This window comes from Syngnathus typhle, linkage group LG1 (genome assembly GCF_033458585.1).
Source record: "Syngnathus typhle isolate RoL2023-S1 ecotype Sweden linkage group LG1, RoL_Styp_1.0, whole genome shotgun sequence".
Lineage (NCBI taxonomy): Eukaryota > Metazoa > Chordata > Actinopteri > Syngnathiformes > Syngnathidae > Syngnathus > Syngnathus typhle.
Window position 1 is genome coordinate 14,433,198 of NC_083738.1, and position 16,809 is coordinate 14,450,006.

The 16,809-nt window shown below is 42.4% G+C and overlaps 1 protein-coding gene across 1 annotated transcript in view; it reads left to right on the forward strand.

The window, feature by feature from the left end:
- The first annotated feature begins 909 nt into the window (after positions 1 to 909).
- LOC133162406 (bifunctional heparan sulfate N-deacetylase/N-sulfotransferase 1-like) overlaps positions 910 to 16,809 on the forward strand; it is a 45,763-nt gene continuing 29,863 nt past the window's right edge. The window contains exon 1 of the mRNA XM_061291572.1: positions 910 to 1,085. The gene's annotated coding sequence lies outside the window, so the exon portion shown is untranslated. The remainder of the gene's footprint in view (positions 1,086 to 16,809) is intronic.

The following is a 16,809-nucleotide window of genomic DNA, read 5'->3' on the forward strand; positions in this document are numbered from 1 at the left end:
TCAGAATCACCACAACCTCCTGAAGTCACAAGGTGAGGAGACCAAGGTGTACAACCTCACAGCTGCTTCAAAAAGAATTACTCCGTGGTTGCCATCCTCACATTTAATTTCCAATTACGGTAGAAATTGCATGATGGTGTTAAGTCATAATCAACAACATAATGTGCTTCTCATATGTACAAGAGAAATCTACCTCACAAGGTGCACTGGTGCTTCTTAAATTATTGTATTGAGCAAAATTTCACTTAAGATGGTCCCTTTTGTAATAATATACATTCACAGGCCACTACATTAGGTACAGCTGCCCAGTCAGTTAGTGGTAATATCCAGGGATATTTTAAGTATGATGCCCTGCACTGAGGTAGCTCAAAGCAAAATATTGCAAGCACTGATTAATGAAGTTCTATATATACCACAGCAAATTTCAACAGCAGAGACAGAGAGATAGAGAGAGATAGATAGATAGATAGATAGATAGATAGATAGATAGATAGATAGATAGATAGATAGATAGATAGATAGATAGATAGATAGATAGATAGATAGATAGATAGATAGATAGATAGATAGATAGATAGATAGATAGATAGATAGATGGATGTCGCAAATGAGTTATCTTACTTTTTTTTCCTACAAGACAGCCTTTAAAAACTATAATAAAAAAAGGCTAATCCCAATAATACTGCATGCCTTTCCCTGTGTACTGGAGATATACTAAATACACACGCACTCAAACACAGTTCATCAGCCCCACTATAATCTCATGACTAAAGTGCACAGATTCGTTTAAAGCCCGTCAGGAATGTGCATAAACACGCATCGTTTCTTTGCGGACTTGGGCAGCGGGCAAATGTGCAAGTGGGGGTCCACAGCAGTAGTGCCCCCTATGGACAGTTATGGAGCACTGCAGGTGAACAGAGCTGCAGAAAGAGAGGGGGCATTCTCAGATTTCCCGACTTCTCCCAGCCGCTCCGCTGATTCCACATCACCGCGGCGATCCGAAACGACATGCGCCCAGCTCTCCTCGATTCCCCGGCCGTTTCTCAAAACGACCACCGATAACGGTTGATGTAGCTGCAAATGAGGTGAGTCCATCGACGCGGTGCCGCTTCGTCGCGGTGTTTTCGCACATGTTATCCCCGCCGCTCGCTCGCTCGCTCGCCCTCCCAAGCTAGGCTAGCCGTGTGTTGTTGGCGAAGGCGGAGAACGAGGCCAGCCCTCGGCCTCTCCAAGCTCCCCGGGCTGGGCAACGGCAAGACCCGGTTTCTCGAGCGGCTTCCTTCGCCGCTTGATGCTACTCCATCGGCGTGTGTAGCGGGAGGGGACTTGCCATATTGTCGAAGTTTGGGCAGGGATTAGATCATTTAGTCCGCGATCATTCCGCAATGGAGCCGAGCCGCCACAAACGCTAACTTCTTTTTTCCAACTTTGTAGCTTCAGCTGCGGTTTACTACATGGCCGCGAGACCATTGCGGTAAATTAGCTTAATCGGGGGGTCGCGATTGACCTACAAATGTCACCGTGTAATGTGTGTTTTGCTATCAAGGGTTTAAAAGGCCAAACCAGTTTGTGTGCAAATTATATTATAAAGGTCGACACGGCTCTCTGACAAAGGTGGATAAACACGGCAATGTAACGGTTGATTTTTTTATTATTTTTTTACGATGTATTTTTCCCAAACGACAATGGGAGTTTCATTAATAGCTCCGTAGTCACACCGAGCATGCATCCATCAGACTTAGTATTTTGGAAGTACCTGTAGCCTTTTGTATGGTTGGCGATGTTGCCGCACGATTAGTGGGGATATTGGACGGAAATGCACGCAGGCGTTAATATGTTCTTACTATGTGTCTTGCTGAGTGTTGTGCTATCCCCACTCCCGATTGTCTAAACAATGTCAGTCTGATCTGCTTTGTTGTGCGTAAGGGTGCGAGGTTAGGGCACACGCCTGCTTTTACAATAGAGGCTCTACTTATAATCAAGTACATAAACAGTAGACTTCACACCAGAGGTAAAAAGCCCAGACCTGCCTGAAATCTTTAGCCCCTGGCTGTGCATGTGCGCACCTATAGAGGAGGATTGCTAAAGAGCAGTGAGTGACTCACGCCCTGGATGTGTTTACCTCAATTTTAAGGACTTTCCCTGCGTTTTGTCCCCTAAATGTTAGTTTTTTTTTTTTCCTCCAGTCCAACATCTCTGTTTCTCTTAGATGATTTAATTTGCGTCATGGATTTTAAACAAATTCATTTATTTGTCAAAATGATGGTGGGTTGAATGTTTCCGTTGCGTCCTGTTTATCTTTGCCAAATATTTGTGTGGTTGTTCCATCTGACTGCTCCCGCTGGTTGCCAAACTTGCTGTGATCGAGCACGCCCGCTTTATGAATGCCGCCACACAGTCATTTGATCGTGTTTATCGGAATCTCATACGTGGATATATGCCCGTGAAAAGCTGTGGCTCCTTAGTCATACTGCCTATACAAAGCATGACATGATATCTGATCAAATGGTGACGGTCAAACTGTGTTTGGATGCCCACGTGTGAAGCAGCAAAGAAAATGTTGCCTCTTGTCAATTGCAGCATTGATTGGATTGTTGTGATTGAACTTTTCCTGGAAGAGAGACTAAATTAAATGGCTCTGCAGTCACTGTCCCATCTCACACATGAAGTCACCTGCAGTGTCTAAAACATCCTCTGTATTTTTCCATGTCATGGTTCCTTGTTACCATGCTGTGTGTGTGTTTAGGGTAAACCTCATAGAAAGGTGGGGGGAGAGCCAGGCATTTTTCCAATACTCATATTGGAATACCCCTCAACTCTCTCTCTCCATTGGGTATAAACACTGCTTTGTAGCTCACTAGGGCCTCTTTCAAGCGGAGATCCTGCAAAACTGACATAATAGACCTTGTTTCGTTTATCCAGCCGCCTGTGACTTTTACACAGAACCCAGTGCAAAGAGGTAGCGATGGCTGCAACCGTGTGCTCGTTCCCACGCAAACCCTAACCGTGTCCTTGTACTACACACGTGTCATCCTACCTCTTACGGCTTTGATGCTACCTCAGATGGCAGATAATTGGCAGCTGAAAAAAGATTATTTTTTTTTGCAGGCAGCGTAACAGAGTTCCTCTCGGCCTGTAGTGCTCATTCCTGTTGTTATAGCTTTACAGTATTTTCCTGGGGAAATTGACCACAAATAGGAGACTGATTCACAATGAAGCCTTTGGATGAACAGGAGGTAAACTGCTCTCCAGTGGTATGTAAAATTGCATTCATTCTCCGTGCTGGACTGTTCTTAGCTGGCAATTTGTATTTATTTATTTTTTTCTTCATGACTGATGTTAGTGTAAGTACATTTCAAGCATCATAACACAAGTAAGTATTAGCAAATGATCTGTTAGCATTTGTAATCCTTTGGAAAACCTGGACAGTGGCTTTTGAATGGTGCAAGCCACCATCAGATTATTGGCAGGCTGTGAGGCTATGCACATGCGAGTGGCTGGACTGGGTAGCCATGCGGCTGACTGCTACAGTATGCAGGATGGTCAGATTACTGAACGATTAGCCATGACCGCCTATCCCCGGCCCAGGGAAATGATTTTCCACTGTCATAATTCCCTAGACTGAATTACGCAGGCTGGCAAATCAGAGATACTTAATACTACAGGTCCTATTATTGCACAATGCAACTCTTTGAGTGGTTTGCCATTGTTTGACTAGAGAACCCATTTGAATTGGGCCATTTTGAAACAGGGGGAAAGGGATTTTACAAATCATGAGGCAAGAGTTTGATAGTAACGCTGGAGGTCACCATTTACACTTTGACATAAATGTGTCATCGGCCGATTAGAAAAGAGTGTTGAAACAGGAAACGTGCCTCACATATTCCACGGCGACATGCAAAATATGAGCGGGGCCTTTGCTGGAAGTCAGTTGAGTTCGAGCTTAGACCGATAGAGAAAGGAAGAAGATAGACTTTGGAAAAGGCTAGCTGCTGGAGGTAAGGCTGTGTTTCCAAGGTGCGTACCCCCTGAGGCTGGAATCTGATACATTCCAGAGGTTCCCCTATCCAGATGAATAACTGCGACAAGGGAGTCGTATTTCATCAGAAGGCACAAGATTGGAGTCTAAAAGTACGACCGTTGTGGTCCAATCGCCTCTGGTTTTCTGAGGAGTTTGGAAATTTAGGGAAAATATGTTTTTTATCCCCTTTTACAATGTAGATTTGTTCCCCTGGTCACTCTTTGCTACTTTCGAGCAATGTGGCACTTGTGTAACTCTCTCAACCTTTCTTTTTCTTTTTTTAAAGCTCAAGACTCATCTTGGTTCACCGTTAGACCCAAACTAATGAAATTATTTAATGTATAAAAAGTATCAATGAATGAAGATCACATCTGACATGCTGTTACTACACGAAGCATGACTCAAAAATGTTTGCCAAAAAATTGAGAGTGCCTGCATGATAACCAATAGAAATAGCATTAATTCTTTTACCCCGACAATTTACGACCCCAATAGAAATTGAACTGCGACCCATTTTAGGGCCCAACCCAGTTTGGGAGATCCTGCCTCAGACAGTATTTTCCACTGATCAAAATGAAATCTCGCTAGATCAAGAAAGCATAAGTATTTTTGAGTCAAAAAGTGTAAATATTTCAAATGGATACAGCCACAATACCAAAGGGCTTCAAGTAACATTCAGGTATGTATGATCTACCATTTAACCAGTAAAAGTGCTAATAAAGATAATTATTATTATCGAATTGTCCGTATGACACAGCACTACCTAAAAGCTTCTCGCACCACTGCCTCAAAGTGCTGTTTTATTTAGTTATCAAAAACAAGTAGGCAGGTATTAATGGACTTCATCTCAGCCATTAGGATGGACTCTTGAGGTGCAGTTTGTTCGCTCTCTTTGCGAGCTCTGTCCCGCTAAAGAACCCATTTTCTGAGATGTAGACCGGCAGTAATAAGACTGCACCACTTCACTGTAGGATATTCTAACCCCGTACTCATCATAAGTGCTATCAGTCATCAGGTATGATTAGACCCCCCTCCCACCATCTCCATTTAGCCATTCAGCCAACTCGTTTCTTAGGTTAACCCTGTGAATGCGTGCATGCGTGTGTGCGTGCACACTGAGAGGCGTATTCTCCCGTTGGCACTGAAGTCTTGTGAACTTTAAAAACATGTGGATTTTCCTGTCTTGGCCTTTGAAACACCCACCTGCGTAACCAAATGCAAGATTTGACCGGCAACACCCTCATTTAAATGCTACCCCACCCTCATTTAAATGCCGACTCACCCATTCCATGAAGGTGCACAACAGACACTACTATTAAGTTTATGGAAAAATATGTGCAGACCAATAGGTGCATAGCGGCACGCCTTTTTTGAGTTAAGTACTCGGACAATTATGCCAATTAGTCTTTTGCAACATTGTCTTCGGCTTCCTTTGTTGTTTTTGCTATTGTGGATAACAACTTGAGGATTTCCAAGGTTATCTTCTCATACATGGCCATTTCGCACAATATATAGCTTGTGTGTCGTTAGTTTTGGCCTAATAGCCGTTGCTCAGCAGTGTGATCGAGGGCAGACAGGTGGACATGAATTGGGGTGGTGGCTAGCTTCATGTTTATCCAGTTGTCCAGTAGGCCTGGCTGAGACCACACATATCAGTAAAAATGTGGGCCATCTATAGCTTCTCACCACTGTGGTTTAAAAATAAATCAAAATTTCTAACTGTAGGTGGAGCCTGGAAGCAAGATATACTGTCGATTACATATTTTATCATGTACGTTTGATTCAACAGCCAAAAGGCTTCGTTGGATGGGCTGAACATCGTCAATGAATGTAAAACTAGAAAAGGCTGCTCAAGCGCTGTCAGACTCTTCTTTAAGGGGGGGGGGAGCTTAGAGCCTGAGCTGCGTCGTATGTTGAAGGACTAGCAAAAAGCCGAAGACTGGCTATAGTTTGCGAGTTCTGACTGTTCCTATACGTAGTTTAACTTGAGTTCAGCCGAGTACAGTTTACCCTACTTCAGATTGTGCGTTAGGAAATTGCTACACGTTGTTTATTGTTGTATAAATGCCTGCCTCTTTGCCTGCCAGTTTGTAATACGTAATGTCCTTGAGCATGTTTGCGAGAGCTATCATCGTGGTTTGCATTCGTGTGTATAACTTTAAGCTACACTATCTTATGTATATATTGTGTTGTGATATTTACTACATCGTTTAGACATTAATACCTATATTTGTTTCCTAGAACCACACACATACACGTACACTCAGACGTTGTCTGAAGCACCGATTCGTGCTGTGGCTGCCAATCTCATTAAAACATCAGAAAACCCAAGACCCCTTTTTTGAGCTTCTAACTGGACTCACAGCAGTGTTCTGCACTACCCCATCAGCACATAAGCTGTCGGGTTTTTTTTTTTTCTTTTCGTATATAAATGATGTCGGCACTAATATTCACCTGGCTAAAAAAACTAATTTAATACACTTCAACACGGGGGCTGCTTTTTTTTCATACATCTGCCTTGTTATGTCATTGAAGGAAGGACAGAACGATTTCTAATGTTGTTTCCTGGCTTACTTTGTCATTTTCTGTTGTCACCTAGTGTCTGAAAACGCTGACCAATCGTCACCAAAATTCAAATGTACAGCACTACGTCAACTTCAACCCGGGAAAATATCAGGGCTGTGGACTCGGTGCTGATTTTGACCGAGTCCACCAAGTCCGACAATAAAAAAAATACGTTCAATTTTATTTTCATCATGCTGCTGAGAATGCGTGTAGGAATACTGTCCACAGCCCTGCTTGCTTGTTATGAAGACAAATTTAGTTGTTGCGTGCGCGCCTGCCTGCCTGCCTGCCTGCCTGCGTGCGTGCACGTACAAGACCCACAATGCCCCGCGCGCAGCCAAGATGGAAGAACCCGGGAGCAGCGAGAGAACAATGTTTTGCCTCTAGATTTGGGGGGGAAACGGAGCGTAAGTTACGATCAATGTGGCCACGTTGAGTTGCACCTAGGCTAATGTTTACATTATGTACCAATGTCAAGGACGATTATGTCACCCAGCTTATATCATTGATGTGTTTCGATAGTTGTGGGGTCGTCGCTAATTATTTGTGTTTAGATAAATGTCTGAGCTATAATGGTGTAATTAATGATTAAAACGTGAAAGTATCTGTTTATTGTATTTGTTTATATGTTTAATAAATACAAAGCCATCACAAAACTGTTGTAATTATTTAGATTTTAAATTAGCCTTGAATAAAGACTAAGCAGTCACATGAATTAACAGAACAAATGGACAGTCGGACTCGTGGTCAAGAGGGCGGACTCGGACTCGGTGCAAAAATCCGACCGAGTCCACAGCCCTGGAAAATATCATTTGGTGGGCTCAATATATTGAATTTTATTGACATTACATTTAAGCTCCAGTGAGGAAACGCCATTTTCACCTCAATAGTGGAAATACTGTCCTGATATTTTCTATATTATTACAGTTTGAAGTGGACAGTAATAGGGGCTGTGTATATCAAATTTGGTGACAACTGGTCAGTGTTTTAAGACGCTAGGTTACAACAAGGGACCGTCGTTTTCAAGACCTTTAACGACGCTAAAGTTTTCGACTTCATAGCCACGCAACCCTGCCAGCTAATCCCCACAGCTAACTGGTGTCTATACTACTGCCAAAAGGCTGCGTAGTACTTAGCGATCGGACGCTGATAGAGTCAAAGGTTAGTGAGACAAAATTGACTTTTCATCGGCCAGAAATGGAGTGTTTTTGTTTTTGTATGGAAAATGGGCCATCCTTGCGGGAGTGTTCTTTAACGGTTGTCTTTTTACCTCCACCCATTTAATTACTTCTTCAGAGATTAGAACAAAGTCACTATCTCTGTGTTCCTCTTAAAACAGTATTCAAGCTGTGACCTGTTTTCACAGAAAAACAGTATTGGCTGCATATCAAGTAGAGGTGTGTCACACGCTCATGTTTACAGTGCCGCCATGGTAGGCGTGTGACATTGTGAGGAGAATGAAGAGTGAACACAGAGCCAAGGTCTCTGAGGTTGCAGTTGTACCTCATTATTCTGAGATAATGAACTGCCCGGACATCCATGCTGCATAAAATCTCGCCAGTGTCTGGTACAGTCCTCAAATTGTTGAAATCAGACCAGGTCACGGTATCATGGCATGCCTCCAGGACAGAGTACATTTAAGCAGGGCTTCTGGTGTCCAGTGCGTTCACTTTCCGGTCTCCTAGTCCCAAAGCAGAGCCCGCTGCCACACCACAAAAAATCGTCTGCTGTCGAGTTGGCCCCTATCTGTAAATTAATTTGGCTGAATGAATGAATGAATTTGGGACAGAGAGAGGCCGCTGCGTGTGCACGCGCCGCCATCTTACTTCAAATGCGGGGCTAACTCATGTGATCGTATCACCCAATCTCACTCATGGATGATGGAACACCTTAGTATTTTTTAATTTAAATACCTCTATCAGGCTGTCAAGCAAAATATTTAGCAGATAGCGTTTATTAAAATATATTTAATTGGTATTGTCTAGTTATTATTAAAATAACAAGAAGTAAGCAACTGTTAGAATAAACTGTCGGATCTGTGTGTGTCAAACTATTTCTAAAGCCTACACAGCTATCGTACAGCTCCAGTCCTTACTCTTTGAACAGCTGAATTGATCTGTCCTGCTTGGTGATATTACACAATGGAAACCATAGTGTGGAGATCATGTCCAGGTCAGTTCAAAGATTTTAATAACCTGACCACAGTTAATGACCTACCTTCCCTTTTCCCCATTGTGAATTGCTGAAATGGAAACATTTGCATTGGTGCCAGTTGGAGGTTTAGCTACTGGCTGCTGAACGGTGTACCCTTCACTGATCCGAGGCGCTGTCCTGTCTGCCAATCCTGTTTTCTCTCTTCCTTTATGAGTGATATATGTACGTGTGTCCCTGCTGGACAGGACAGGTGTTGGCAACCCAGAGGCTCACTGTGGCACCCAGACTGATGGGTGACTACAGATTGTAAATGACTGAGCTTTGTTTTGCCACTTCTCTTCAGCATGTTTGAGCACGGTCGTTTGTGGGAGAGTTATGCCTGGTTGCGCTCAGTGGGATGGGCTCGAGCTAAAAGTACTACAGTCTGACAAAGAGGCTTGGAATATACTATTTGAGAATAGGAGCACAACCAGTGCAACTGCAAAGCATAGTGAGATGCACAAGCCCCCAAATCACAAAACGCACCCCAGCCCCCGTTGTTAGGTGTTTATGTGGCCGGATATTTTTAGTGAATGGGGCACAGGTGTCTGGGCCGTATGTGCCTGCCGGCCAGACGTCTGTTTTTTGGTCGCGGCAACTCGACCCCCCTCTCACGGGCTCCATGGCCCTAGGGTGCTTCACTGTCGCTTTTTGTTCTTCACTGAGCATGGAGTGGATTTGGATCTGGTCAAGAATGTGATAAAGAAATTCAAGACACCTGACAACATAATGTTGGTGATACATTAAGCAAAGCCAACTGCTTCTTAGATTTCTTCCCTTTTCATATTTTCCATTATCCGCCAGTTCGTCAGATCTGGCCCAGCAAAGCAGGTGTTTGAAGTTGTCAAGACTGTGGCTTTATAGTCGAGTCATCAAAGCGATTCACGTGACAGGTATAAAAGACCTTGAGGGCGGCAATATGACTCCCGCACAGTCCACTGCCTTTCCACGCATCGTCCTCCACGCCCATGCGCTGCCTGTCTCACGAGTGATGTCACTCAGCAGAGCTCGCCTTTTGTTGAGGTATTCCTTGGACTCTGAGGAAAACTGGCAGGGTGCCGGCACAGCCTGACGCCGGTCTCCTTTGGGAGGGGAAGCGGTTGGAGGTAATGGACCCCTCGGTCGTTTCCTTGTTTTGACGGTGTACCATCAATAGTGGCTGCCTTCTCCACCTTTTATGTACTCGTTTCAGTCACCCCCATGGCCGCTCCAGATGGCCCAGCCTCTGAGCAGGTTTATCATAAGCATACACTTAGTATCTGGGCCACATAACAAACACACAGCTTCATATCTTTCCTTGTATACGCTCCCTGCAAACTTGTTCTCATTTCTCTTCACTTCCCCCCCCCGCACACTCGTCGCCGATGCCTTCTCAGCAGTGCCCTGGTTTTTATTTTCTTTGTGCCTTCGATATTTTTTTAAAATTTCAGAATCCATTTCTTTTACCCCGAGGCACAACAGGCGATGGTAAGAGACAGTGTAGCAAATTAAAATTGTTTGCTCCCTTTGGATGTTGTAGCAAAGAAAAACAACGGCAAAAAGAGCTGGCGGCGGGGTGGGGGGAGCCCATTTCCTATGCATTGTCTCTTTCCTCAGGATGTATGGTGGAGTAACACCTTCCCTATTTTTTTCTCTCAGAAATCTATTTCCCCCTCCCACCTAGCATGGACTGCTCCATGTCCTAACTAGAAGGTCTCGCTCTGTTCTTTCTACCGTGCATGCTGACCTAGTTAATTAGTTTGTCTCCAGTGAATCATCAATTGACATTATCTAACTGTTCCTGTAATGATGCAGCGGTGACTCAAGTGTCAGAAACTCTGTCACAACCAATCTTCTTACTGCCGGCCCACACTTGTATTCCAATATTGGCCTCTTGCAATAAAGCATGATCCTCAAAACCCAGACTATTTGTGTTTAGGAGGTGAGCTGTGCACTGTAATATGTCATTGTGTCAGAGTACAATACAATGACTAAGTGCACTGAATGCAAATTAATCATGTGCAAAGGCAGCAGTTGAATAGTGGTGGGTTGTGGGCAAAGGAGGGACAGAGGGAGAACTAATAGTGGCGGCAGTGAGGAAGGGGGTAGGAGGGAGGCAGTCATCGCCGGGACCATTCATCATGCAAGGCCTGCTGGGGTTAGTCCTGCACAACACAATTACAGGCTGTTCTGGTGTGTTGGGCTGGGTGTCCACCGAGTTCAGAGTATGTTCTATTGTCGTTTGTTGTCTCTGCAGAAGTGTGTTTTCCTTTCTGGTCTGTAGACTTCTTTAGCTCTTGTCCATTGTATTATTTCTGTTGCATGTTGTTTCAGTGACTACGCAAGGTGTGGCCAAATGATCTGCTGCGGTTCGAGTCGCTAATTTGGGTTTGTGTCGTTAATCTTCCACAATAAATCATCTTTTATTATTTAATCTTTGCTCATAGACTACCCTCAAAACATAAGAAACGAGCATGGTTCCCTGTGATTTACACGCTTGGTGGCGTGAGCTGGTTCTAAGTTTGTTGTTTACCTGGCCCGCCTGACAGTCTTCTGCGAGCTGTTTCCAGAAAGATGTAAATATCAGCTTCTTCTAATGCCAGTTGACAGCGCATCTGAGCAAAAGTATATCACAGTCTTCCTCTAAGGGTATATTCTTCATGCGGACATTTTTCGGGACAAGAATTCTGCATATGTAGTCCAAGTGTGTGAATAGAAACGAGCAGAAGTATTTACAGTTTTCTGGAGAAGTTGTGCTGTAGCAGATGCTTGCATGGATGTTGTTCAACTCCACATCGAGTTCTTCAGACCACAAACTTGTTGACATTGAATCAACAGTTCTGGTTTCAGACAAGGTAATACGCCCCTTTAAGCTACAGTTGCTTCCAAGCAAAAGTAATTTAACTTAGAAATGCCGACAACCAACACACACATACAAAAAAGAATAATAATCAAGGAAAGCTTAGTGTACATTTTAGTGGTAGTTGAATTATAAATACTTCCGGCAGTATTTCTGTTGCACAGTTTGCTGTGTGAACTGAAGGGGTGATACCGCTCAGCCATTGTAATTGTTGAGATTAGCCCGCCACAAAGAATCCGAAATGACACTCTTTATTCCTTAAGATTCATTCTTTGCATAATCAGGCTGTTGGTCAGGTACCCTGTGCACTGTGGGGAGCTGGCATGTTGTCAGCATCGCTGCACGTTAGAATATTTGAGTTAAACCGTTTCTAAAGCATTGAGACAGGTAAGACTCACACCATTCTGAAAACTGACACTAGTTGAGTTGCTTACTGGGAGGTCTTTGGCAATGACAAAAATGAGAAAGAAGACCCAAGATGGACAGAAAAAATGACGAAATGGGCCAGAAAATGCAGAATAGCTTGTGGAAGCACTTTGAAACAATAAGCTGCTTTCAACTGGCTCCATCTTTAACTGGTAGGGATGCCTCTCATTTTTGTTTTGGCTTTCTCGAGTTTTGGTCTCCAGTGGCAACTTGGCAAAAATTAAAAGACTGTTAGCATTTTTGGCTTTTATATTCAATTCAGTGAACTCCATACTCACACTGCCCAAATGGGTGAAGAAAATTTTAAAATATTCATTAGTAAAACTGAAAAGCCAGTTTTAGGGGTGGGATAAATAATGAATTCATAGCTGCATGAACATGCAAATGCAAACCATCTGAATTTCATATATATATATATAGTATATAAATAATCTATCTCGGGCACTATATTCTTTTCCGTGTCCCTCAAACAATATTAGCTTTTATAGTGAGTGTGTATGCATGACGATTTTTGTATCAAAAAAGGTCCATAATTTTACCTAGATTTTATCAAGATGGCTTGTTAGAGAGATGCGTAACTGTGCCAATGTGCACTGTGCAAACAACTTTCAGTTACATTAAGTCTGGTAAAGTAAAAGTTCTGATGTAGATGGGGAATCCCATATAAACCCCCCAATTGTGTCTTGGCGTACACAACAGTGACATCCCATCTCTGTGACGAGAATGCGTGTGTGATTGGACTTGTGTGCATGTGTGAGAAAACTGATCAAGGCCACTGCAAACATTTAATCCGGAAGCATAATCACAAGTGACCCTCGTGAGAATAGGCAGTTTGAATGATGAATGAATGAACAATTGTTTCGCAAAAATGATGCCTTTTGTTGGTAAATGTGTCATCACAATTTATGCATTTTGCTATTCTGGTTCAATAAAAGATAATGGAAGTCCAATGTATCTAAACCCTCTGAAGTGTAATCAATTGGGATCCTAAGTGACACTGACAATAAACCTCAACCCTTAACAAGTTAATAAAATGGTCCCTTGTTTTGGTCAAACAAGTAGGAGCATACGGTTTGTTCTCGTTCTATCGACAGGTTAGTCATGCAAGACCTAATGGAGGCTGTTTTCAATTTCAAGTGACCTTTGAGCTCTTTTGTATCCTCCCTCTGCACAATAAACCTGTCTGTATTATCTTGGGCAAGTTCTAACAGCATGCCATGGCAACAGCTTGGTTGGCTAAGTACACCTTCTCAATGCCCCACAACCTGCGAAAGCAGCATGCTCGTCTGTTGTCAAGTCGCCTTTTGTGTGTCCTGATGAAGCAGCAGAGCACTAGTGACATTTCACTCGACACAATTGCGTTGATATCAGCGCAGCCGTTGTATATGAACTGAAAAAAACACGGGCTGAGGAAATGGCAGCCACCAAGGCAACACGTATGACTTATTTTTTTTTAATGCTTCCAAATGGGGAAGTGATGCTTCAAAACAAATAAACGACATACATCAGCGCTACGGACTGGTTTCTGTTTCTTTCTTACTTTTTCCTAATACTACAAGCACATGAGCTCATTGCTTCAAGTTTTAGGCACGCATGCAGAACGTTTAGGGGCACACACAGCAAATTGACTGTCTTCGTCACTATTGTTCATTGTTTACAAGAGTTCTGTGAGTTATGTAGATTTGCACGATAACCCCAAGATGGGCCTCTTTTCATCCATGAACCAATCCACAGTGGCCATTTCCCACCCTGCTCCCACACACATTAGCCCGCCTTCTTTTATGGTGCTCATCTCCGTTGGTTCTTTGTTACATGTTGGCTGGCAAATTAGCTCATTTGTGCTTGAGTGCCACAACTGCGCAATTGTGAAGCAGACGTTTGTCAGTGGTCTTATCCAAAATGCGGTATAAAGAAAGCGGGATCAAAGTAAATGATGTCCTTGCACTGTCTGAATTTTGGGGGCAAAATGTGACCGTTTGGAGCTCCGCACACAGCGTTTTGATTATTCTCCAAAACATCAAGTAGTATGTTTTTCAATGTCATCTAGGAAGCATGAAGGCCCAGTATCGTTTGATATTTTAGTGAACAAATTAGAATGCGAGATGAAAGTAATGGGCAATCGGACACATCAAATGGCTTAGTCGTACAATATGGCTGTTTGATTCCCCTTCAGGGAAGCTGCAAGGAGTTGTGAACTGAGTGGGGCGTGAAACTACTGGCTCTCCATTTAACGGAAGACAAGTCTTCAGACCTTGCCAATGGAAAATCAGAAGTGCTGAATTAGTGATAACGGCTTAAAGGAAAACACAAGTGGAGCTTTCAGAAAGAGGTGGTCTACTTTTTTTAATGTAATTTAGTACTGTAATCAGAATATAATACAAATACAATGCAAAAGCACTATTAGGTTCCTTGGTTGTGTTCTCTCTAGTCGAATTCGCTTTCTCCTTGCCGCCTTCTGCTAATGACATCAAAATTACCTCATGCGAGGCTCGCTGTCCTCAAGTGACCAAGAAGTCGGTTTACATGAGAGTTGGTCAACTCGCCAAGTGTTATGAGCCTTAATGGAGCTGGTAATGCAGTATGACGGCATGGCTTCGAGGTGAAAGGATCAAATACTAGATTAGGCTCACGTTGCCAGCCTTCACAACGTACTTGGGTATAGAAGTGCCATGTTAGCAGAAATATTTTGCAGAGTCATACTCAGAGACTGCCTCCGGTCTAGTTTTGTTTCTGCACGTGGAGAAGTGATGGGATACAGAGCTTGCTCGCAACCCCGCAATCTTGATAAATACTTGACTTTTTGGCTTCATCACATATTGTCGCTGCTATTTAACAAAACAATATATACTAGTTGCTTATGCTGCTTATTAAATTAGAGGTGAAGAATGTACTATAACAAGCTCTCGCATCATTTTTTTGTATGCTCTTGGGAGAAAAGGGTTGGACACAGCTGCTGTATATGTGTTCATTCATATATTTAATGTATTCATCTCCATTACGTACACTACTACACAAGTTCCATCTCTGTGTTCTTTCACCTGAAGGATAAATTATACACACATGATGTTTATCCTCTACAGTATGAGAGGCAAACGGAGTCCCTGCGTGAGTTCCGCTGTTCAGCCTTTTACAGATATGGAGTCTTGTGTCTCTTACTGAAAATGTTACAGAAGATGTTAAAAAGCAGGGTGATGAATATTTTGTTTACAAAGCTGTAAATGCCCTTGTTAATCTGAATTCTTAGTGAAGTCTTTGTGGTCTGGCTGAATCTGACTCATTCTCTAAGGGAAAACTTCCCATTACTTGGAAATGGATCACATTTCGTAGCTTGATGTGAGTACACCCAATTATTCTTGAAGAGTATATTTGTAACTTTTCTCTGAATGGGTGTTTGGTTTGAAGTCAACTGACTCGGGTTGTCAATGGCATGCTGCCTTTTTATTTAATGTCAATTTTGAGACTAAAAATGAAAAAATAATCTAGTGTACATAGAACTCAGCATTTTTGGTCTTGTGATATCCTGAACATTTGCATCTAGGGGTAGATAATTATGGAAAAAATAACCACGATTATTTTGAATTGTGATTGAACTCACAATTAAAACTATCATTGATTTAAAATATTAGTATTTATTCAACTACTAAAAATCAAACATTTCAAATTAACCATATCCCAATCAATTGCATCATCCCTGTCTATTCATTTTATCGAAAGATATTTTCCCAAGCCTTTGGATTTACTGGGCTAACCTGTCATCTTGGGGATTGTATTATGTGCCTTGTCATAATGAAATGTGTTGGTACGGCAAAAAAACAGTCCTTGGTTGATCTTTGTATTCTTGAATTCTAGCTTGACTGGTTTTACAAATACATTTACATTATTAATATTTGTTCAGCTTGAAGAAAAAGTAGCCAAATTAGACTTTTGCGTTAGGGGAATTTTTTTTGCTGCCGTTTTTCTTTTTTTATTTGTTCTTTATATATTTTTTTTCTAAAGGATTTTGAATGTCATTTTCGTTGTCTTATGTTGACATGTGTTAATGCATTTCTCAAAAATATCTGAGCTAATTTTGGCCAATCAATACGCTGAGCTCTAGCAAAGTACATTTCTTAGTTTTGTTTTTAAGCACCAAAATGGAACCGTTTCTTTATTATTAGCGACTAAAATATGTCTGAATGTTTAAAGTCTGTAAAATTACAAAACTAAATTGCGGTATCGTGTACTGATTATCCAGATTCCCACCAATTTTGTTGGCGTCTTAATTCACATCTGTGCTACGCCTCAACACGTGATGAGGTAATTATAAAAGAAATTGAGTACAAGCCTCAAATCCCCCCACAGTGTTTGGCATCTTTTTCAGTTCATTCCAAAAACCTCTCCCTTTATTGTGAACACAAGGGGAGGTGATCATGAGCATATTCCAACATTTTGTCAGTATGACGGTAAGAGACAGTTTGCCTAGTTCCAACTTTGTGGCCTTGCCCTTCAGTTGATACAACAGTGACATCATCCCTTCATAATGAAATTCAACCTTTTCTCCTGTTGTTTTTGTCCATCTCATCAGCTTCTTGCTCTAATTAGATGAGGGTGGGCTCAATATAGTTTCCCTCGTACTCACTCCATTAGTTATATTAACACTTGCCATTGCCACCCTGCTATCATATATCTTTTTATCTATCCATTGCCTTTCACTGTGGAAGCCAATCCTTTTTTCCTCATGGATCCATCCGTGTTAACCTAGTTGCTGAGGCCCAGCAGGGAAGGC